Here is a 26,229-nt window from a genome sequence, read left to right on the forward strand (position 1 = left end):
TTGGGGCGGTTCTGGCCGTTGCTTCCTCCATTCCCATTACCATTCTTGGTGCCATTGTGGTTGTACGAGCTACCTCCTCCATGGGTATGCTGAAAATGTCCTCCCGGTCTAGGGGTGAAACGCGGCTTCTGCTGAGCTCCTGAATTCTGCTTTCCTTGTCCATACTTCCTCTTGCGATTCTCAGTTTGCAGTTGCTTCCCTTCAATCATAAGAGCACGATCTACCAACTCCTGGTAGTTGTTGAAGGGTTGCTACCATCAACTGCATGCTTAACTCATCATTCAGTCCTTCCAGAAACTTCTCCTGCTTTGCTGCATCCGTAGCAACGTCATCTGGGGCATAACGTGCTAATTTACTAAAGTCCTCCACATACTGGCCAACTGTCCGTCCTCCTTGGCGCAATTTGCGAAACTCGCGCTTCTTTATGGCGATAGCTCCTGCTGAAACATGGGCAGTTTGAAAAGCCTGCTGAAATTGGTCCCATGTGACAGTGTCGATAGGGAAAGTGGCTGTGAATTCTCCCACCATGATGCTGCGGGTCCTTCAAGCTGATGTGCAGCAAACTTCACCTTTTCCGCATTCGTACATCCTGTTGTGGTCAACTCCCTAGCTGTCTTGCGGAGCCAATCATCTGCTACTATCAGCTCGGTGCTACTGGAAAACACCGGCGGATTCAGCCTAAGAAAACGTGCTAAGTGATCAACAGGTGGTGGTGGTGGTGGGTTGTTGTTGTTGTTCCCCTGATTCTGATTCTTGACTAGCAACTGCATCAACGTGTTCTGCTGCTGGATCAATTGGGTGAGCTCCGGTGGGAAAGTAAATCCGGGGTCACGTCTTGGAGGCATCTGAGGGTTTAGAAAAGATGAGATTTAAGAATAGAGAGGGGTCTATAGAGAAACACTACCCATATGCACATGAGGCAAAACAAACAATTCACTTCATTCAATCAATCAAACAAGGGCATACAATCGATCTAACTATCGCAAAAGTGATCGGACTACTATATTTACATGGTGGACTACTACTACTGATGAGGTGGTCTACTAGAAGTATTCTTCGGTTGCAGACTCCATGATATCTGCTCCAGCTTCATCAACATAGTCATCATTGCTATCATCTGGATCCGAGTCGGTGTCGTCGATGATGATGTAATCTTCCGGGCAAATCTCCTTGGGTTCTTCGTCTTCTTCTACCGGTGTAGGGCCTCCCATAAATATTCCGATCTTCTTGATCAGATCGTCATTCTTCTCCACTAATACTTCAATTTCCTCTTCATAATCTTCACGTGTAGCCTTGAGTTCTTCCTACACTTCCTTGATTCTTGTCTTTTCCTTCTTCAGGTCTATCATGTCGGCGCACATCTGGTTCTCCTGACGTCGAATGTGCTGGTTTAACTCCTGGATAAAAGCTACAACTGATCTATCCTTTCTGGCGCTGATCATCTCCCAGTGCTCATCTCGGCGCCCACAAATCTGGTAGATAGTATCCTTGAGATCATTGCGGTAGACTTCTCCAATACGTCCCATGGCGATGTGAGCTGCCATGCTCTTTCCTAGACTCCAAGTTGGCGCGTCAGAAGAAAACTCTATGGGCTCGGTGACTGGCATGAACGTCCTTCCTGGAACTTGAACTTGAATCATCCAGTGCTCCTCTTCAGCTAAAGTGGCATTGTAGGTTTCGGTGAAGCTTGGTACTCCTATGTTCAGGTATCTAGTGACTTCCTTCAAGTGACGTCCAAAGGGTGTATCTTCATCCGGTTGAGTGAACTTGTTTCGTGCATCCGCCATCCTAAAAGAGTAGAAAAGATGAGAAGTTAGAAAAGAGAAGAGAGTGAGTAGTGATCTAGGTCCTTAGCTTAGTGGTCGTGTCCTATAGTCAGCGTGTGCTCTGATACCATCTTATAGCGACCAGACCTCAAACGGTCCAATCTCTGTGCTCAGGTTTCATCCCTAGACCAGTAATGCTGACACCACACAGGACTTGAAGGATTTATAACAGAGTAGCAATCACACACTTATTACATCGAGTGTCTCAAAAGAGAACTTATTACAATAAATATGGCGTAAGGCCATCTAATAACGATAACAGCGGAAGGCTTGGAAGCTAAGTGAGTTCATCAACTCCAACGGCATCACTGAGTATAGAACCACGACCTAAAACTCCTTAATCATTGTCTGAAAAGTCTGCAACATTAACATTGCAGCCTGAAATGGGTCAGCACATGGAATATGTTGGCAAAGTAACACATAGAGAGTAATGGAATGAAACAGCTATTCTATATGCATATTTGGCTGGTGGAAAGCTCTATGGTTATAGTTTTGCATAAAGCCAATTTTTCCCTACTGCAAATGAATAGGTTTATTTAACTATCATGGTAGTTGTTAAACATTGAGAATGGTTGACAGCATTCTCAATCCCAATTAAGCATCATCATTAAACAAACCCATCAAAATTTAATTTAGAGTAACATGTTGAGATTCACATGATAATCCAGGTACTAGATACTCAAGATGTCCATAACCGGGGACACGGCTAACCATGATTAGTTTATACACTCTGCAGAGGTTTGCGCACTTTTCCCCACAAGACTCGATCTCCTTCGTTGGATTTCTCGCACTACATGGTGTTTGAGAAACGGATGACCGAGACATAGTCTTTCAGAAGCGCTAGCACCTTACGAATGGGTAGACCGTACCAACCTACATCCCCTACATCTGCTAGTCTACCATTGTAAGAGTTCGCGCAACTTAGTCAACTATGCTAGAGCCCATAATAGCTTGTTGCTGCACACGGAAGTTTCTAGCATGAATAATCCCATGATCCCTTTGAGCCTGTGTGGCGGTCCATAAACAAAAACAGGCAATCGCTGGAATACCCAGGTTCCTCAATCCACCCAGATGTGTATTTAAGTTGCCACCTTAAGTAAACCATTAATTAACAATCTCACATCTGTCATGGATACACTCACCCAATCCACGTCTACTAGCATAGCATGGCATAATAAGCAAATGTAGAAGTAACTCCCAAAGGTTTGATAATAACAGGTAATAGGTACTACCTCAACTACTTTCCAAACCCACAATTTAATTAGATGCTAATCATGCAATGTGTGAGCATTGATCTAATGCAATAAAACTGGGTAGAGGGAAAAACATGATCATAGTGTTACTTGCCTTGCTGATGGTCTGGGAAACCTAGAGATTCGAAGTAGCAAGCGGCGCACTCCGGGTACTCTATCGCAAACAAACAAACATACAATAAGTACTCAACTAATGCACATGTAAAACTCAAATAAGAGATCTAACCAGAAAGTTCAACCTAAGAACTCCGCTTGGCAAAAAGAATCAAATCGAACGAAGCAACGGAAGACAAACGGCAAAAGAAAGAGGCTTCCTTTACTATTCTGGATCTAAGGCAATTTTTATGGTGGCAAAAACTTGTTTAAGTTGGCTAAACGGAAAGAGGGTTTTGAGATGAAACTCCAGGCGCTTGAGTCGCCTGATTCCGATAAACAAGCGAAAAGTTAAACTAAAACGAAAATCGGATCAGAAATCACGATCAGAAAAATCGCGGATTTAATCCGAGAAAAAGAAAAATGACGAACAGTTTAACGAACGAATGTTCGTTAACTGGATCTAAACGAAGAACACGTTCGTTAAAACGAACAAACGAGAGAACGCTCGCTAATTAGCCTAAACTAAAAAAACCGAACAAAAACCGGCAAAAACTGAACAAAAACCGGTGGGTCAACCTCGGCGACTCGGTGGCGAGACGGACGACGGCGGCTCCGGCGAGGCGGCGGTGTCGGCGGTGGCGGGGTCTGGCGGGGCAGCGCAGGGCGGCGGCGGGCGGCGGCGAGGGGGGCGCGGGGCGGCGGCGTCGGGCGCGGCAGCGGCGGCGAAAGGCGGCAGCGGCGGGGCGGCGCGGGGTTCGAGGCAGGCGACGGCTAGGGTTTCGGCCCGGGGTGGGCCGGCGGCTTATAAAGGCTGAGTCCGGAGGAATCCGGGCCTAGCACGGACCGTAGGTCGGTTCGGACGATTTTTTTTAAATAATTACGCTCGGGAGAAAAAACAAACGAAATACTAAACGGACTCCAAAAATCCCGAAATAAATTTTCCCCGGCTTCTAAAATCAAGCCGCACAGGATGAACGATTATTTGGGGCCTAAAGGAAATTTTGGAAAACACGCATTTTTCCTAGATTCAAATAAAATAGCAAATAAAACCAAATAAAATCTTATTTGATTGTTTTATTAAATCCTCAATATTTCTTTATTTTGGGAAAGTCATTTTATTCCCTCTCTCATAATTTTTGTAATTGAAATAATTGAAGATAAGATAAATAAAAATCAAATGATCCTATTTTCAAATTTTGAGACAACTCAAATATGAAAATAACGAAATCCCCAACTCTCACCGTGGGTCCTTGAGTTGCGTAAAATTTCTAAGATCAACCAAAATGCAATAAATATGATATGCAATGATGATCTAGTGTATAACATTCCAATTTGAAGATTTGGGATGTTACACCAGTCAAGTCATACTCAATGTAAACTAACAGTAATGAATGCAAATGACAGCGGTGCTCTCCAACTGGTGCTTTTTGATAAGAGGGTGATGACTCAACATAAAAGTCAATAGATAGGCCCTTCGCAGAGGGAAGCAGGGATTTATAGAGGTGCCAGAGCTCAATTTTAAAGCAGAGATAAATAATATTTTGAGCGGCATACTTTCATTGTCAACATAACAACGAAGAGATGGCGATATCTTCCATGCTACACGCATTATAGGCGGTTCCCAAACAGAATGGTAAAGTTTATACTCCCCCTCCACCAACAAGCATCAACCCATGGCTTGCTTGAACCAACAAGTGCCTCCAACTAACAACAGTCCTGGGGGAGTTATGTTTGCAATTATTTTGATTTGATTTGCATAAATCATGGGACTGGGCATCTCGGTGACCAGCCATTTTCTCGTGAGTGAGGAGCAGAGTCCACTCCTCTTGAGAATAACCCGCCGAACATGGAAGATACGGACATCCCTAGTTGACACATGAGCTATTCGAGCATACGAAACAAAATGTTTATTTGAAGGTTTAGAGTTTGGCACATACAAATTTACATGGAACGGCATGTAGATACAGTATATTGGTAGGTGTGGTGGACTCATGTGGAACAACTTTGGGGTTTATGGAATTGGATGCACAAGCAGTATTCCCGCTTAGTACAGGTGAAGGCTAGAAAAAGACTAGGAAGCGGCCAGCTAGAGAGCGACAACAGCCATGAACATGCATTAAAATTAATCAACACCGAATGCAAGCATGAGTAGGATATAATGCACCATGAACATAAATATCATAGAGGCTATGTCGATTTTGTTTCAACTATACATGCGTGAACATGTGCCAAGTCAAGCCACTCGAATCGTTCAAAAGAGGATACCACCCTATCATACCACATCACAACCATTTTAATAGCATGTTGGCACGCAAGGTAAACCATTATAAGCTCCTAGCTAATTAAGCATGGCATAAGCAACTATAATCTCCAATTGTCATTGCAAACATGTTTATTCATAAAAGGCTGAATTAGGAATGATGAACTAATCATATTTACAAGAACAAGAGAGGTCGAGTTCATACCAGCTTCTCCCATCTCAAGCAGTCCATCATATATCGTCATAATTGCCTTTCACTTGCATGACCGAACGATGTGAATAATAATAACAGTGCACGTGCATTGGACTAAGCTGGAATCTGGAAACATTCAATAAACATGAGAAGACATGGCAATATGGGCTCTTTTGTCAGATCAACAATAATGCATATAAGAGCCACTTTAACAATTTAATCATGGTCTTCTCCTATCGACCCCCAAAGAAAAGAAAAGAAGTAAAACTATTTACATGGGAAAGCTCCCAACAAGCAAAAGAAGAAAGGGAAATCTTTTTGAGTTTTCTTTTCAGATACTACTACAAGCATGGAAATTAAAACTAGCTAAAAGCTACAACTAATTTTTTTGGTTTTTCTTAAGGTTTATTAAACACACAAGAAGAAAGCATAAAAAGAGAAAATAAACTAGCATGGATATTATAGTGAAAGAGTATGAGCACCGACATCTAGCAATGAGTGTGTGAACATGAATGTAATGTCGGTGAGAAATACGTACTCCCCCAAGCTTAGGCTTTTGGCGTAAGTGGGTTTATTGCCATGGATGGCCTGGCGGATATCCAAAGTTGTAGTTGGGGTCATACTGAGATGCAGCAGTCATTGCATCGTGGGCTGTAGCTTGGAGGCGAGCTATCTCAGCCCTCCTCTTATACTCATCCGCCTCCTCTCTGGTTATAAAATATCTCCCTTTTGCCCAAAAGTCAAAGAAAGTAGAAGAAGGGAGAGCGACGTGATAGGTGCATCGTCTGTCAAAGATTAGTCGGTACTGGAGGAACTGATTGTTCCTCTCAACAAAATGATGACGAACCATAGCCTCATAATCCAAGTAAGTAGGAGGTAACTCAATATCATCCTCACGTATAGTTATACCAAGAAAATTAGCTATATGGGCTGCATAAATTCCACCAAAGAAATCTCCATTAAATCTATTATGATGCAACCTACGTGAAACAATGGCTCCCAAATTATAATATTTATCTCCTAACACAACACCCCTAAGAATACTGAGGTCAGGGACACACATATCACATGCTTCATCTTTACCATTTATGCACCTACCTATGAAGAGAGCACAATAATGTATAGCAGGAAAATGAATGCTCCCTATGGTAGCTTGTGCTATATCTCTAGATTCCCCCGCAGTTATACTAGAAAGAAAATCTCTAAACTCAGATTTGCGAGGTTCACTAATACTACCCCATTGTGGAAGTTTGCAAGTAGTGGTAAAATCCTCTAAGTCCATAGTGTAAGAATTTTCATAGAGATCAAACAGGACAGTTTGAGAATTGCGTGAAGATGAAAATTCAAACCTCCTCACAAAGGAACTAGTGAGATAGTGGTACTGACGGCACTTTTCTGCCTCGAAGCTCACAAGATCAGCGTTACGAAAATATGCGTTAAATTCTTCCTTAATTCCTGCTCGATCCATGAAGTCCTCTGAAGACCATTCACAAGGCCGCACTGGGGCGTCCCTTGGTGGCTCATCATCAGCATCACGCATTGCAAGTCTGGGTCCTTGCTTCCTTGAAGGACCACCTTGGTACATTTTCCTAAACATATTTCTTCTTCTGAAAAATTTCTGAAATTTTTAGTTACTTCAAATAAAAGTGAACCAAGCTTAACAAAATTGATAGCAACTACTCCTACAAGTGCCTAGGACCTATATCATGCATTAGAACTACTTGGAACCATATAAATTTGACATGCAAGCTCAAGAACATGGTCACCTAGGCAGCACAAATTTGCAATGAATAATGTACTAGAACAAAAACTAATTGGACCAATGGAGGAGTCACATACCAAGGAACAATCCCCCAAAGCAGTTTTGTGAGAGGTGCTTTGAGCAAGGAGATCGAAAATCGCAGCAAAATGAGCTAGAACTTGTGCTTGAGCTGGATGGTCATTTTTTTGGGAGGAAGAAGAAGTGTGTGGGTGTAGGCATAAGTGGAGGGGAGCCACCGTGGGCCCACGAGGCAGGATGGCGCGCCTAGGGGGTGGGCACGCCCTGGACCCTCGTGGCCAGGTGCTTGCTCCCCCTGCTGTGTTATCAGTGCGTGATATTCTCAAATATTCCAGAAAAAATCATATTAAATTGGTAGGTCATTTGGAGAACTTTTATTTTTGGGGTATTTTTATATTGCATGGATAATTCAGAAAACTGACAGAAAATACTATTTTTACTTTATTTCAACTAAATAACAGAAAGTAAAAGGAGGGTACAGAAGGTTGTGCTTTCTAACTTCATCCATCTCATGCTCAACAAAAGGAATCCACTAACAAGGTTGATCAAGTCTTGTTAACAAACTCATTTCGAGTAACATGAAACCGGAGAAATTTCGAATGACACTATGTTACCTCAACGGGGATATGCACATCCCCAACAATAAGAATATCATATTTCTTCTTGACAGTAGGAAGAGGAAATTCAAAACCTCCAAAAATAATCGATGGAATTTTTCCAATAGAATTGATACTGTGGACTTGAGGTTGTTTCCTCGGAAAGTGTACCGTATGCTCATTACCATTAACATGAAAAGTGATATTGCCTTTGTTGCAATCAATAACATCCCCTGCAGTATTCAAAAAAGGTCTTCCAAGAATAATAGACATACTATCTTCCTCAGGAATATCAAGAATACCAAAGTCCGTTAAAATAGTAACGTTTGCAACTACAACAGGCACATCCTCACAAATACAGACAGGTATAGTAGTTGATTTATCAGCCATTTGCAAAGATACTTCAGTAGGTATCAACTTATTCAAATCAAATCTATGATATAAAGAGAGAGGCATAACACTAACACCGGCTCCAAGATCACATAAAGCAGTTCTAACATAGTTTCTTTCAATGGAGCATGGTATAGTTGGTACTCCTGGATCTCCTAGTTTCTTAGGTATTCCACCCTTAAAAGTATAATTATCAAGCATGGTGGAAATTTCAGCTTCCGGTATCTTTTTTTATTAGTAACAATATCTTTCATGTACTTAGCATAAGGATTCAGTTTAAGCATATCAGTCAAACGCATACGCAAAACGATAGGTCTAATCATTTCAGCAAAGCGCTCAAAATCCTCATCATTCTTTTTCTTGGATGGCTTAGGAGGAAAAGGCATGGGTTTCTCAACCCAAGGCTCTCTTTCCTTACCGTGTTTCCAAGCACAAAGTCTCTTTTATCATAACGTTGATTCTTTGATTGTGGGTTATCAAGATCAACAGCAGGTTCAGCTTCTACATCATTATCATTGCTAGGTTGAGCATCAACATGAACATTATCATTAACATCATCACTAGTTTCATTTTCATTACCAGATTGTGTTTCAGCGTCAGAAATAGAAATATCATTGGGATTCTCAGGTGGTTTAGCAATAGGTTTACTAGAAGCATGCAAATCCCTATCATTTTTCTTTTTCTTTGTTTTAGAAGGACTAGGTGCATCTATATTATTTCTCTGATAATCTTGCTCAATTCTCTTAGGATGGCCCTCAGGATACAAAGGTTCCTGGTTCATTTTACCACCTCTAGTCATAACTCTAACAACATTATCATTTTTCTTACTATTTAATTCATTGAGCAAATCATTCTGAGCTTTAAGTACTTTTTCTACTTGAGTGGTAACCATAGAAGCATGTTTACTAATGAGTTTAAGTTCACCTTTAATTCTAGACAGATAATCACCCAAGTGTTCAATCATATAAGCATTTTGTTTCAATTCTCTACCAAAGTAAGCATTGAAGTCTTCTTGCCTAACCATAAAGTTATCAAACTCATCCAAACATTGGCTAGCAAACTTAGTAGGAGGGATTTCTGCTTTATCATATCTATAGAGAGAATTTACCTTTACTACGTGTGTCGGGTTATCAAGACCATGTGTTTCTTCAATAGGTGATGGATTAAAACCATATATTTCTTCAACAGGCGGTAAATTAAGACCATGTATTTCTTCAATAGGAGTTAAATTCTTAACATCTTCAGCTTTAATACCCTTTTCTTTCATGGATTTCTTCGCCTCTTGCATATCTTCAGGACCGAGAAATAGAACACCCCTTTTCTTCGGAGTTGGTTTAGGAATAGGCTCGGGAGTTTGCTCAGGAGCTGGCTCAGGAAGTGTCCAATTATTTTCATTTGACAACATATTATTCAATAGAATTTCAGCTTCATCCAGTGTTCTTTCCCTGAAAATAGAACTAGCACAACTATCCAGGTGGTCTCTGGAAGCATCAGTTAGTCCATTATAAAAGATATCAAGTATTTCATTTTTCTTAAGAGGATGATTAGGCAAAGCGTTAAGTAATTGGAGAAGCCTCGCCTAAGCTTGTGGGACACTCTCTGCTTCAATTTGCACAAAATTATATATATCCCTTAAGGCAGCTTGTTTCTTATGAGCAGCGTAATATTTAGCAGAGAAGTAATAAATCATATCCTGGGGACTACGCACACAACCAGGATCAAGAGAATTAAACCATATCTTAGCATCACCCTTTAATGAGAATGGAAAGATTTTAAGGATATAAAAGTAGCGAGTTCTCGCATCATTAGTGAACAGGGTGGCTATATCATTTAATTTAGTAAGATGTGCCTCAACAATTTCATATTCATAGCCATAAAACGGATCAGATTCAACCAAGGTAATTATATCAGGATCAACAGAGAATTCATAATCCTTATCAATAACAAAGACAGGTGAAGCAACATGTGCAGGATCATATTTCATTCTAGCATTTAGAGTTTTTTGTTTAAGCTTAGCTAATAATTTCTTAAGATCACACCTATCATTGCAAGCAAGAAAATCTCTAGCAGTTTCTTCATCCATAACATAGCCCTCAGGCACAACAGGCAATTCATATTTATTAGGAGAGCCTTCATCATTACTTTCATCAATATTATCAGTTTCAATAATTTCATTCTCTCTAGCCCTAGCAATTTGTTCATCAAGAAATTCACCAAGTGGCACAGTAGTATCAAGCATAGAAGTAGTTTCATCATAAGTATCATGCATAGCAGAAGTGGCATCATCAATAATATGCGACATATCAGAATTAATAGCAGAAGCAGGTTTAGGTGTCGCAAGCTTACTCAAAATAGAAGGTGAATCAAGTGCAGATCTAGATGGCAGTTTCTTACCTTCCCTCATAGTTGAGGGATAAATTTTTGTTTTCGCGTCTTTCAATTTCTTCATAGTGACCAGCAGATATAAATCCCAAGTGACTCAAAGAATAGAGCTATGCTCCTCGGCAACGGCGCCATAAAATAGTCTTGATAACCCACAAGTATAGGGGATCACAATAGTTTTCGAGGGTAGAGTATTCAACCCAAATTTATTGATTCGACACAAGGGGAGCCAAAGAATATTCTCAAGTATTAGCAGCTGAGTTGTCAATTCAACCACACCTGGAAACTTAATATTTGCAGCAAAGTATTTAGTAGCAAAGTAATATGATAGTAGTGGTAACGATAGCAAAAGTAACGGTAGCAAAAGTAATGTTTTTGGTATTTTGTAGTGATGATAACAATAGCAACGAAAAAGTAAATAAGCGAAGAACAATATATGGAAAGCTCGTAGGCAATGGATTAGTGATGGAGAATTATGCCGGATGTGGGTCATCATGTAATAGTCATAACATAGGGTGACACAGAACTAACTCCAATTCATCAATGTAATGTAGGCATGTATTCCGAATATAGTCATACATGCTTATGGAAAAGAACTTGCATGACATCTTTTGTCCTACCCTCCAGTGGCAGCGGGGTCCTAGCGGAAACTAAGGGATATTAAGGCCTCCTTTTAATAGAGTATCGGACCAAAGCATTAACACATGGTGAATAAATGAACTCCTCAAACTATGATCATCACCAGGAGTGGTCCCGATTATTATCACTTTGGGGTTGCCGGATGATAACACATCGTAGGTGACTATAGACTTGCAAGATAGGATCAAGAACTCACCTATATTCATGAAAACATAATAGGTTCAGATCTGAAATCATGGAACTCGGGCCCTAGTGACGAGCATTAAGCATAGGAAAGTCATAGCACCATCAATCTCAGAACATAGTGGATACTAGGGATCAAACCCTAACAAAACTAACTCGATTACATGATAAATCTCATCCAACACATAACCGCCCAGCAAGCCTACGATGAAATTACTCACACACGGTGGTGAGCATCATGAAATTGGTGATGGAGGATGGTTGATGATGACGACGGCGACGGATTCCCCTCTTTGGAGGCCCGAACGGACTCCAGATCAGCCCTCCCGAGAGAGTTTAGGGCTTGGCGGCGGCTCCGTATCATAAAACGCGATGAATCTTTCTCCCTGGTTTTTTCTCCCCGAACACGAATATATGGAGTTGGAGTTGAGGTCGGTGGAGCTCCAGGGGTGCCACGAGGCAGGGGGCGTGCCTAGGGGGCAGGCGCGCCCCACCCTCGTGGCTAGGGTGTGGGCCCCCTGGCCTTGATTCTTTGCCGGTATTTTTTATTATTTCCAAAAATAATCTCCATTGAGTTTCAGGTCATTCTGATATCTTTTGTTTCTGTACATAAATAACACCATGGCAATTCTGCTGAAAACAGCGTCAGTCCGGGTTAGTTCCATTCCAATCATGCATGTTAGAGTCCAAAACAAGGGCAAAAGTGTTTGGAAAAGTAGATACGACGGAGACGTATCAATCCTCTTTTGGGTCCAGGGTTTCGGGGTGAGATAAGAGAGATGGAGAGGGATACACACAATACACACAATAGTTTTGAAGAGACAGATTTTATTTGTGGCTATCGGAAAAACATCAAACAAATGACAGCTCACAACTGTTGCATCTAACATGGGTATATAACAGGGGTTTGCTCTTCTAAATGTTAATAAATCTTCAATGTCGACAAACTCTTCAGGTCTTGTTCATGTCTCCGATGGCTTCTTCCGATCGTGCTTGTGCTTCTCAAGTTCTTTTGCCAGATCATCTCTGTTGGCGCGAAGTCTCTGATGACGTCCTTTAATATTCCTGGAGTTGCGTTCCAAACTTATAGGTTTCAACATCCTTGGCATGAACCATGGTCCTACTGTCCTTCAGTTCTTGACGAATCTCCGGTGTCTCGAGGTTTTGCTCCACCAGCTTGGCTACTTTCAGCTTCTGGGTCCTGAGTTTCTCATGAAATGCTTCCCTATCAAATACAGCTTCCTGAAGGTCCATCTTAAAATTCTTGATGTAATACTCCAGATCCTGGTGATACACCAGCTAAGGTTAAAACTTCATCTTTTGCTGATAGATGATCCATTAGCCCTCTTGTCATCCAATCCTTCCGACGAAATGCATGCTTAACTCAGCACGGTGACAATAGCATAAGCAGGCGATAACCTCATGGATAGCCGTGTTTATGCCCATTTCTTTGCCATGAGATATCATTCCATAGTTGATATCTCCTGTCTTTGGGTTTTCTTGAGGGCCAAAATCTTGAGTCTTGACGCTCCATGTTCCGGTATTTCTCTAACACACCTTCATCTCAGGTATCGGCAACTTCAATAGCCTGAAAAATTCCATAAGGTTGGATCATAGGAAAAGTCTTCGTAGTGTTGTCTTTGGTTCAGGGTGAAGCTCTTCATCTAAAATATGTAAGCCAGGGGTTCTTCGGTAAAGAAATTCAGAAGGGCACGAGAATAACTTAAGTGGATCCTATTCAGAGCCTTCCAAGTCACTTCACTTTGGGAATTCTTCAGAGCCTTCAAATTCTCCTAGTCTTCGGAGTCTTCAACCATTATAGTTTCCATTATTATAATGCACAGTAAAATCCTCTTCATTTCGAAGTGGTCTTAGTTGTCTGGTATCTTGTACTTCTTGGAGTGATCTCATCAGTCGAATCTTTGCGTGGTCAAAAGGGGAAATGGGTATAGTCTAACTAAAAGGGGAAAGTATTTGATAAAACTCAGAAAATAAGAGAGGTAAAACATCCTTTTGAAAATAAAGTTGTAGATAAAATATTTCCTATGGGCTTGCCAGTTTCTAGGGGTCACATCCTATAGTCAACATGTGCTCTGCTACCATCTTGTAGTGACCCGACCCGAATGGATCAAGTCTCTCTGCTTAAGTATCATCCTTGGATCGGTATGCTAACACACACAGTACTTGAGGATTTATAACAGAGGTAAATCACATGTATAGAGTAACGTAAATACTATTACCTCAATCCAAATAGCTGAGGTAACAACAAGCTTGTGGATTCCTATCAACACCAACGACAAAGTTGAGTGTAGAAATCATAACCCTAACGTATCACTTACTCATCGTAAGATTCCTGCAACATGAGACGTTGCAGCCACGTAGGTCAGTACATTGAATGTACTGGCAAATTCACACCAAAGAGCAATGATGAATAATGGCTATCACTACATGCATATTTGGCTGGTGGAGGCTCTAAGTTTAATTTTGCATAAAGCTAATTTTTTCCTACAACAAAGGAATATTTTTATTTAACTACCAAGTTGGTTAAAAATTATGGTGAAGGTTCCTCCAACTCAAGCCCAAAATAATAATTATAACCCCACAAATTAATTAAGTAAAGTGATGAGATCAAATCAATAATTCAAGTACCACATACTCAAGATGTCCATAACCGGGGACACGGCTAATCATGATTAGTTTGTACACTCTGCAAAGGTTTGTGCACTTTTCCCCACAAGACTCGATCTCCTCCGTTGAATTTCTCGCACTACATGTTGTTTGAGAAACAGATGATCGAGACACAGTCTTTCCGAAGCATTAACTCTTTACTCTGGGTAGACAGTACCACTTACTTTCCCCCTACATCTGCTAGCCTACCACTGAAAGAGGTCACACATCATACTCAACTATGCCAGAGCCCATAATGGCCCCGTTGAGCCTGGGTGGCATTCCATAGGGTGATCGCACGGGTACTCCGGGATTCCCTTGGGCTAGCACTGGGTTCTTCAGGTGCCCGGGCAAACCACTGGGTGCTCCAGGGTGCCGCAACCATTACACCCAGATGTGTATTAAAGTAGCCATCTTAAGTTAACCCTTACATATAAATAACTCTCACATCTTTCATGAATCTCACAAACCAATCCATGTCTACGAGCATAGCATAGCAGTATAAGCATAACGTAGTAACACCCAGGGGTTTGAATATAAGACAATAGGTTCCTACCTCATCAACTACTTCCCAAATACCCACATGTTATCACATCCTACTCATGCAATGTTTGAGGATGAGACTAATGCATAAAAACTAGGTATGAAAAATATGATCAAAGTGTGAACTTGCCTTGTACTATTGACGAAGATGGTTCACACTGATAACTCCTGATAGTTCTACTCGTCACACTCCGTTCAATCTATCGTGAGCAAGCAATTGCATACATAAGCACTCATGAATAAAAAATCGAAGAAAAGACTTCGAAAAACTTCGAAAACAAGCAATTAACTCTTGCAACAGAAAACAATTAATAATAGTACCAAAATTTGATGGATTTGGTCTTATTAGAAAGTTTAGGTCAAGAAGTTCGATTTGCAAAAAGAATCAACTAAATCAGAGTTACGAAACTCAAGTTATGATCAAAAGAAGTTTGAATATGAATGTGAACAAATTTCAAAATTTGAAAATTTCAAAAAGTTGATGTGACAGGTTCACTAGATAGGTGAAAACAAGACAAAACTATAGGCGCTAATTTCATATAATTTGGATGAACGAGTAAAAAGTTATGGCTATTTAAAAAATTAGGGCCAAGTTGTTTTACGGAAGAAAAATAGCTACGGCTAAAAGAATTCTTGGTCTAATGTATAAATATAGAGACTAATTGATAATCTAATTATTGTACCGTACTAGTCTAGAAGTAATAAACTACGAACGTATAAAAAGAAAAAATGAAGAAAGATACATTTATAAGGTATAGAAAAGACGACTTCGGAGAGAGGAGACAATTTCCAAAAGTCCCGTCGGAAAGGGGAAAAATATTTTTCTTTAATGAATCTAGTCAAAAGAAAATATTGATTTAATCTGAATCGGATGATGTTTGGAGGCTCTATGGGTCTATATTTATAGGTTGAAGGGATGCGTGAACATCTAAGACTAGCAATGTGGGACTAAATGTAGAAGAAAATAAACGAAACAGGGAGAAAATCGAAATGCCTCGCACGGGCCTAGAGGCCATCAGCCGGCCGCGCGTGTACGATTTGTAGTTTATTTTTTGCCCAAGGAAGAAGGAATACAATAAAATCTAGGAAGAAAAAGGCTGGCTAGGCCTGGCCCATTTAGGAGAAAAAAATATGAGGAGCCAGCTGCCACTATGCTACGCGTGTGGGCGGCAAATAATTATGGGCCGCACATACAATTTTTTTATATAGAAACAAAAGAAAAACCGAATAACAAAAATAAATTAAAATTTTATATAGGCATATTATATATCAAAATTTTTAGAAATAGATTTTCTACAACATGAATATTTTTCTAGTGCCAAATAAATTCCACAAAAAATTAAATAAAGCAAACAGTGCTACTGCTGCAATAAAACCTCATAAAAATCATTTTAAAAATACCAAAATAAATTCAAATTTATTTCTCTCCAATTTTCTAATGTAGGGAATCATTTTACCCTAATTTCCATATATTTTATTTCTGGAGAAAAATAATTTGAATAAAATCCAAATAACTCCAAATTGAGAATAATCTCAAAAGGGACTTTCAATTTGATTATTTTAAACTCCCAACTCATATTTCATATGATTTGAAGAAGTCATTTTATCTTCTCTCACGAAAATCATTGAGTTACTTAAAGTTTCTGAATTGAAAAAATATTTCCAAATAAAAATTCAAATCTTTTCAAAACCCCTTGCATTTATTTAAATGGAAGAAGTCATGTCATCTTCTCTCCATGGTTTTGTGATGAAGAGAATTTGAATTCATGGAGATCAAAATGCAAATTTAAAGTTTGGGAAGGTCCTTTTATTCCCTCTCATTTAACTTTCAAAAGTTTCAAATTTCACTCAATTGCACTCAAGCAACCACACCACAAATCAAACAATCAATCAAAACTTTTTATTTAATATAACATTCCAAAATTTAGAATTTTGCGATGTTACAGCTTGACATCGCACTGATTAGCGACTGGCGTACGACGAGGTGGATCGGTGGCGTCTTGGCGGAGGCTTGCCGGTACGGAGCCTGCCGGGTCCCTGTCTTGTGGTCTTGGCGGCCCCGGAAACCTTGTTAGGACAATTTGGACGTGGCCTCAACCCTGTCGGGCTCACATGCCCAACAAGGGAGGCCTTCCTGGGGGTATTCTTTGGTCACTTTGGTCTTCTTAATGCAATCCTTGATCTCATGAAGAGCGGTTTCTCTGGCTTGTCTTTGACCATGTCTTGGTACTCGATGCATGGGTGGTCATACGTCGGTGCATAAATCAGGTCAGCAAACACACTTGTTTGTTGCACCGACAATCTCCAACGTATCTATAATTTTTTGTTGTTCCATGTTGTTATATTATCAATATTGGATGTTTTACATTCGTTTACTAGCAACTTTATATCATTTTTTGGGACTAACCTATTAACATAGTGCCCAGTGTCAGTTCCTATTTTGGCTTGTTTTTACTTTGTATAATATGCATATAAAACAAAGTCCAAATGCAGCAAAACTTTTTGGAGATTTTTTCTGCCCAGAAGACACGTAGGAGGCCCAAGAAGTGCACTAGAGGGACCCTGTGGGGCCCACTAGGCACCAGGGTGCCAGGGTCCCCAGTCACGCCATAGTGGGTAGTGGGGCAAACAGGCACCCCTCCGCTACCTCTCAATTCTATAAATACTCCAATATTCTAGAAACCCTAGGGGAGTCAACGAAACACAATTCCAGCTGCTGCAAGTTCTAGAACCACGAGATCCAATCTAGGGGCCTTTTCCGGCACTTTGTCAGAGGGGTCAACGATCACAGAGGGGTTCTTCATCATCACCCTTGCCCCTCCGATGATGCATGAGTAGTTTACCACAGACCTACGGGTCCATAGGTAGTAGGTAGATGGCTTCTTCACTCTTTTTAATCTTCAATACAATCTTCTCCTCGATGTTCTTGCAGATCTATTTGATGTAATGACTTTTTGCAATGTGTTTGTTGGGATCCGATGAATTCTGAGTTTATGATTAGATCTATCCATGAATAATATTCGAGTCTTTGCTGAACTCTTTTATGCGTGATTGTTATAGCCTCGTATTTCTTCTCTGAAACTTTGGTTAGGTTTGGCCAACTATATTGATTTTTCTTGGAATTGGAAGAGGTGTTGTGTTGTGGGTATCTTGCGGTGCTCATTCTCAGTGACAGAAGGAGACATGACACGCACATACCGCTGCCATTAAGGATAAAAAGATGGGGTCTATTCCTACATGAATAGATCTTGTCTACATGATGTCATCGTTCTTATTGCTTTACTCCGTTTTCCATGAAGTTAATACACTAGATGCATGCTGGATAGCGGTCGATGTGTGGAGTAATAGTAGTAGATGTAGGCAGGAGTCGGTCTACTAATCTTGGACGTGACGCCTATATACATGATCATTGCCTTGGATATCATCATAATTATTTGCTCTTCTATCAAGTGCCCAATAGTAATTTGTTTACCCACTGTATGCTATTATCTCGAGAGAAGCCACTAGTGAAACATACGGCCCCTGGGTCTATTTCCTATCATATTATTTCCATATCTATTCTTCCAAAAACCCAAAAATACCTTGCTCAACTTTTCCTTTCTTTCTTTCTTTATTTTATGTTGTGTTTTTGTTGGATCTATTTATCAAATCTCATACAATATAATCTATCTCAGTACCAAGGAGGGACTGACAACCCCTCTTACGCGTTGGGTTGCAAGTATTTGTTACTTGTGTGCAGGTGTTGTTTACATAATGTTGCTTGGTTCTCCTACTGGATTGATAACCTTGGTTTCATAATTGAGGGAAATACTTACCGTTGCTCTGCTGCATCATCCTCTCCTCTTTGTGGAAATACCAATGCAGATATAAGCAATCACGTGACTTTTCAAATACTAATAATAATGATTTTATTAGTACTCCAATTGCTCCTACCGCTGCTAGTGTGGAGTCTTGTGATATTAATGTTGCATTGCTAAATCTTGTTATGAAAGAACAATTTTCTGGAAATCCTAATGAAGATGTTGCATCCCATCTTAATACTTTCATTGAATTATGTGATATGCAAATGAAAAACGATGCGGATAATGATATTATAAAGTTGAAATTATTTCCTTTCTCATAAAGAGATCGTGCTAAAACTTGGTTTTCATCCTTGCCTCGTAATAGTATTGATTCATGGGATAAGTGTAAGGATGCTTTCATTGCCAAGTATTTTCCTCCCGCTAAGATTATTTCTCTTCAAAATCAAATTATGAATAATAAGCAACTTGAGCATGAACATATTGCATAATCTTGGGAGAGAATGAAATTAACAATTAGAAATTGTCCCACTCATGCTTTAAGCTGATCGATGCTAATCCAAAGAATTATACGGGATTAAACTTTATGTTGAGATATCTTCTAGACTCTGCTGCATGTGGTACTTTTATGGAAATTACATTGGGAGAAGCTACAAAACTCCTGGATAGTATAATGACAAATTATTCTCACTGGCACACTGAACAAGCTCCAACTGATAAGAAGGTAAACTCTATTGAAAAAGTCTCTACTTTGAGTGATAAAATGGATGCTCTTATGAAAGCGCTTGCTAGTAAAAATGATCATGTTGATCCTAATAATGTTCCACTATCTACTTTGGTTGAGAAAAATAATTATGCCATTGATGTGAATTTTGTCTCTAAAAATAATTTCAACAAGTGTTGAGGGATCAAAGATTCAAACCCCTTGCTAGGTTGCCTCGAGCCTCCTTTTATAGCTTAAGGGGCGACCATTATGGCAAAATAGTCAATACGGTACGATTAGATAGCTAATAGTGTTATCATACCTAACTCTGGCAGTTAGGACAAAGTGTGTTAAATGCACTGCTAGGTGTCATGCTAAGGTTGAAGCCTGACAAGCTTGTCGCGTCGCTTATCCATCTACCTCTTATTAGCATGACAGGGCAGGTGTCAATAAAGTTAATCTCTTCTCCAACAGGTCGCCGCATATCCGACGGATCCTACTAGCCACTTGGGAGCTAGACACCTCACTGATTAGTGACTGGCGTACGACGAAGTGGAGCGGAGGCGTCTTAGCATAGGCTTGCCGGTACGGAGCCTACCGGGTCCCTGTCTTGTGGTCTTGGCGGCCCCTGGAACCTTGCCGGGACGATTTGGACTTGGCTCCGGGCATAGTCTTGACCCTGCTGGGCTCGCCTTCCCAGCAAGGAGGGCCTTCCTGGGATATTCTCTCATCACTTTGGTCTTCTTAATGCACTCCATGATCCCACAAAGAGTGGTTTCTCTGGCTTGTCTTGTACCATTTCTTGGTACTCGATGTATGGGCGGTCGTACACCGGTGCATAAATCAGGTCAGCAAACACACTTGTTTGTTGAACCGATAGTGTCCAACATATCTATAATTTTTTATTGTTCCATGTTGTTATATTATCAATCTTGGATGTTTTACATTCATTTACTCGCAACTTTATATCATTTTTGGGACTAACCTATTAACATAGTGTCAAGTGCCAGTTGCTGTTTTTGCTTGTTTTCTAGTTCTAAGAATATGCATATCAAACGAAGTCCAAATGCATAGAAACTTTTTGGAGATTTTTTCTACCCAGTAGACACCCAGGAGGCCCAAGAAGTGTACCAGAGGGGCCATGTGGGGCCCACTAGGAACCAGGGCGCGTCAGGGCCCCTAGGCGTGCCCTAGTGGTTATTGGGGCCAACAGGCACACCCTCCACTGCCTCTTAGTTCTGTAAATACTCTAATTTTCCACAAAACCTAGGGGAGTTGACGAAACACAATTCCAGCTGCCGCAAGTTCCAGAACCACGAGATCCAATCTAGGGGCCTTTCTAGCACTTTGTCGGAGGGGTCAACGATCATAGAGGGGTTCTTCATCATTATCACCCTTGCCCCTCTGATGATGTGTGATTAGTTTACCACAGACCTACAGGTCCATAGGTAGTAGCTAGATGGCTTCTTCTCTCTTTTTGATCTTCTATACAATCTTCTCCTCAATGTTGTTGGAGATCTATTTGATGTAATGACTTTTTGCGATGTGTTTGTTGGGATCCGATGAATTCTGAGTTTATGATTAGATCTATCCATGAATAATATTCGAGTCTTTGCTGAACTCTTTTATGCGTGATTGTTATAGCCTCGTATTTCTTCTCTGAAACTTTGGTTAGGTTTGGCCAACTATATTGATTTTTCTTGGAATTGGAAGAGGTGTTGTGTTATGGGTATCTTGCGGTGCTCATTCTCAGTGACAGAACGAGACATGACACGCACATATCGCTGCCATTAAGGGTAAAAAGATGGGGTCTATTCCAGCATGAATATATCTTGTCTACATCACGTCATCATTCTTATTGCATTACTCCATTTTTCCATGTACTTAGTACACTAGATGCATGCTGGATAGCGGTCGATGTGTGGAGTAATAGTAGTAGGTGCAGGCAGGAGTTGGTCTACTAATCTTGGACGTGACGCCTATATACATGATCATTGCGTTGGATATCATCATAATTATTTGCTCTTCTATCAATTGTCCAACAGTAATTTGTTTACCCAGGGTGTGCTATTTTCTTGAGAGAAGCCACTAGTGAAATCTACGGCCCCCGGGTCTATTTCCTATCAAACTATTTCCAGATCTATTCTTCCAAAATCCCAAAATACTATGCTACACCTTTTCTTTCTTTATTTATTTTATTTAGTGTTTTTGCCGGGTGTATTAATCAAATCTTTCACAATATAATCTGTCTCAGTACCGAGAAGGGATTGACAATCCCTCTTACTTGTTGGGTTGCAAGTATTTGTTGCTTGTGTGTAGGTGCTGTTTACATAGAGTTGCTTGGTTCAACTACTAGATTGATAACCTTGGTTTCATAATTGAGGGAAATACTTAACGTTGATGTGTTGCATCATCCTCTCCTCTTCGTGGAAATACCAACGTAGATATAAGCAATCATGTGACTTTTCAAATACTAATAATAATGATTTTATTAGTACTCCAACTGCTCCTACCGCCACTAGTGCGGAGTCTCGTGATATTAATGCTGCATTGCTAAATCTTGTTATGAAAGAACAATTATCTGGAAATCCTAATGAAGATGTTGCGTCCCATCTTAATATTTTCGTCGAAATATGTGATGTGCGAAAGAAAACAGATGCGGATAATGATATTATAAAGTTGAAATTATTTCCTTTCTCTTTAAGAGATCATGCTAAACCTTGGTTTTCATCCTTGCCTCATAATAGTATTCATCATTGCCAAGTATTTTCCTCCCGCTAAGATTATTTCTCTTCGACATCAAATTATGAATAATAACCAACTTGAGCATGAACATGTTGCACAATCTTTGGAGAGAATGAAATTAATGATTATAAATTGTCCCACTCATGCTTTAAGCTTATAAATGATAATCCGAACAATTATGCGGGATTAAACTCTGTGTTGAGAAATCTTCTAGACTGTGCTGCATGTGGTACTATTATGGAAATTACATTGGGAGAAGCTACAAAACTCCTTGATAATATAATGGCAAATTATTCTCAATGGCACATTGAACAAGCTCCAATTAATAAGGTAAACTCTATTGAAAAAGTCTCTACTTTGAGTGATAAAATGGATGATCTTATGAAAGCGCTTGCAAGTAAAAATGATCATGTTGATCCTAATGATTTCTCACTATCTACTTTGGTTGAGAAAAATAATGATGCCATTGATGTGAATTTTGTCTCTAAAAATAATTTCAACAAGTGTCGAGGGATCAAAGATTCAAACCCCTTGCTTGGTTGCCTCGGGCTTCCTTTTATAGCTTAAGGGGCGACCATTGGGAAAATAGTCATTACGGTACGATTAGATAGCTAATAGTGTGATCATACCTAACTCTGGTAGTTAGGACAAAGTGCTTTAAATGCACTGCTAGCTGTCATGCTAAGGTTGAAGCCCGGCAAGCTTGTCGCGCTGCTTATCAATCTACCTCTTATTTGCGTGACAGGATGAATGTCAATAAACTCAATCTCTGCTCCAACAGGTCGCCACATATCCGACGGGATCCACCTAGCCACTTGGGAGATCGACACCGCACTGATTAGCGAGTGGCGTATGACGAGGTGGAGCGGTGGCATCTTTGTGGAGGCTTGCCGGTGCGGAGTGATGAGGACATCAATACCATTGTTACACCCACATCCCCTGCTGCTATACATACTGGACCAATTACTAGAGCTCGTGCACGCCAATTAAATTATCATGTACTTTCGTTTCTTGTCTATGATTCTAATGTTCATGAGAATATGATGCTGCCTAAATTGGATACATTTGTTTCGCTTACAAATGAAGGGCCTGGCATGGTTAAGAGGGATGAACACTAGAGCAAGACCAAACATGGAGATGATGACATGCGCAAGGGGGACTAAGAACGGAGTTACAAGTGATGATTTTAGGACTTTGAAGCCACCATAAGGAGTGCATGAAGCCTTGGACGAAATATACAAGATGCCACTTCATAAATTTCGTCCAGAGGCTATTCTAGGTGCTGCATCACCTTATTATTGGGCTAGGCCCATGTATTTTCGAAATACTTAAGTATAGGCTGTTTTTAGAGTCCGTATGTGTGGGGAAACAAGAGTTAAGGTTGGTTTCGGACCCCTCCTCCAAGAGCCACGAAATCCCCCCCTCTTCCTCCATATATACAGCCCTTAGGGCATCGTTTATACTTTGGGTTTTGTTTAGATTAAAGTTCGCCATAGCTGCAACTTCGCATACTTTGTTTGTGTTCAACGACCACACAAAGGCGTCACAGAACCCCACCTTTGATCAATAAAGCTTTCCTCTTATATTCGCAATATCCAAATTGCAATCTTAGTTTCTTGCTTGTTCTTCATTTGCCTGTAGGAAACAGACCATCGTGGTTAGGTTGATCATGCTCTGGCGTGGTCAATAACCTCTCGGAGTTGGTTTAGCGATTGCTAAGGCACGACCTCCTTGCACGTTCGTAGTCGGATCGTCAAAGTCGACTTCCTCCAAAATGATAGACACTATCTAATCGTAAGACGAGATGCCTTTGCCTCTATCAAGTGGTATCAGATTTCCAGGTTGCTCGGTGAGATTTTATAGGTTTTTCGTAGTCTCGATCGAGTCTGTTCTTCATACCTATAGTCCATGAAAAATCCAAAACAAAATTAGGGTTAGTTCATCCTATCCGAACCAATCTGAGCCTTTGCATAATCTTTTCTGTATTTGCTTTGTTGAATTTGCGGTTGCATCATCGAGTCAAGTTGCTGGTCTTAGGGTCTAATCCTTTAGAGTTTCGTGTTCTGTTCACAAGTTGTCACGCCGCCGTTGCATCATCATCGTCACCACTGCCATATACCACCATCGTCATCACCGCTGCCATATACCACCATCGTCATCACCGCTACCATATACCACATATCCACCGCCATCACGATAAACCGAGTCCACCTGCATCACCAATTCGCCACCAGTCCGTGTTCCACCGCCCTACATATATCCGCTACGAGTCTGTGTTTCCACCAGATTCATCTCCGCCACCAGGCCTAGTCCGAGTCCAGTATTTGTTGCTTTGTTTTCGATTTCTAGATCATGCCATACTTCGAGTGGTGACATAGAAGGAATCTTGAACTTCCGTGTTACCAAAAGTAGAAAAATAGTTCCAGTTTTAGAAAAACTAAGTCTGGAAAATTCTGGCTAGGCAGTTTTTAGACCATTTGTATTCTTTTTCAAAAAAAATGTTGCGGAGAAAAAAAGAGGAAAAAAGTGCAAAAAAAGTGAAGAAAACGAATCAGAGCATGCTCCTCCCTTGTTTACGTCCAGCGTCGCGATTTTGTTAGTGTTCTAGGCTCGCGTCTCTAGCACGGTCTAGCCTAGGACCAGCACACTACCGTTGTTGAGCGTTTATTCAACTTTGCATCTCTGAATTGATTATTGCTGACCCTTTTGCTACCATATTATAAGCCTTCCCAGCTCCACATACATCTATGTCGTGCGTTTGACTCTCCCTGGTAATCGCTCTATCCAAGCTTTGAGAGTTTTGACTACGACGGTTGCCGATCACCGCCTGCTGCTGGGTAAGAACTGGTAAGAATATGATTTTTGTTGACGAATTTGTGACACCCACCACCACCTCTTGTTAGTAGTCTGTAGGATCATATTCTTGTGTGTTTCTATTGCTGCTAACCATGGCAGGATCACAAGCCGACGAGACTGACTGGGAGAACATGACGAATAAGGAGTTGCATGATAAATTTCAGCAAATGATGAGTGGATAGGTGCAAGACATGCTAAACAGATTTGAAGAGGCGATGGAGAAGATAGATGGCATGGAGAAGACATTTGAAACAAAGCTCGATAACAAGTTTAATGAATTATTCGCGCGTCTTCCACCACCACCATCGGCTGCACCTAACGTACCTCTACAACAACAACAACAACAACAACAACAACATCATCATCATCAACAACAACAACGACTACCTCCACGTCACGAAACAGCCCTTCACCGAGCGAGACATGTCCCTCTTGCGCCTGGCCAAACTATTGGTGATGCTATTGATACTTCTGTGGCTCCTGCTGCTGATGACGAGGAGCATGATTATGTGGGAGATTACGAGGATGAGGTTGATCAAAATCAAAGCTACATGCAACCACCAGGTCGTCCGCATGCAAATAATCACAATGGTAGGGCTCCCCCTCAGGTGTGAGTCATGACCATCTCCCTAAATTGAAATTGAATATTCCACCATTTGAGGCTAGATACGTTCCTGATATATATCTTACTTGGGAGTTAGAAACCGAACAACGTTTTACATGTTTAGAATACCCCGAGGAGAGACGTGTTGCTGCTGCACTTTGTGCTTTCACTAGTTTTGCTTGTGTGTTGTGGTCTGAACATCGTAGATTATATCCAAATAATATTCCAACTACTTGGGCTACTTTGACAACTGCTATGCGTACTCGTTGGGTTCCACCATATTATCAACGTGAATTACTTCAAAAATTGCAGCGTTTGAGACAAGGAAAAAATTTTGTAGAGGAATATTATCAGGAATTACAAACTGGCATGATTAGATGTGGTATTAAATAGAGAGATAATGAAGCTATGCTTGCACGTTTTATGGGTGGATTAAATAGAGAGATTCAAACCATTCTAGAGTATAAGGAGTATAATAATATCACTCGTTTATTCCATCTTGCTTGTAAAGCTGAACATGAAGTGCAGGATCAATAGGCATTGGCGCAAACTAACTTTTCTGTAGGTCGATCTTCATCATGGACACCACGTGCATCCTCTACTTCCACTGCACCATCACCTCCATCAGGTGCCACCTCCAGCCATGATACAAGAAAGCAGGCACAACCACCACTATCTGCCAAGAGCACACCTGTCGGGACTGCGCAGAGCTC

The sequence above is a fragment of the Triticum aestivum genome, chromosome 7A (genome assembly GCF_018294505.1).
Source record: "Triticum aestivum cultivar Chinese Spring chromosome 7A, IWGSC CS RefSeq v2.1, whole genome shotgun sequence".
Classification (NCBI taxonomy): Eukaryota; Viridiplantae; Streptophyta; class Magnoliopsida; order Poales; family Poaceae; genus Triticum; species Triticum aestivum.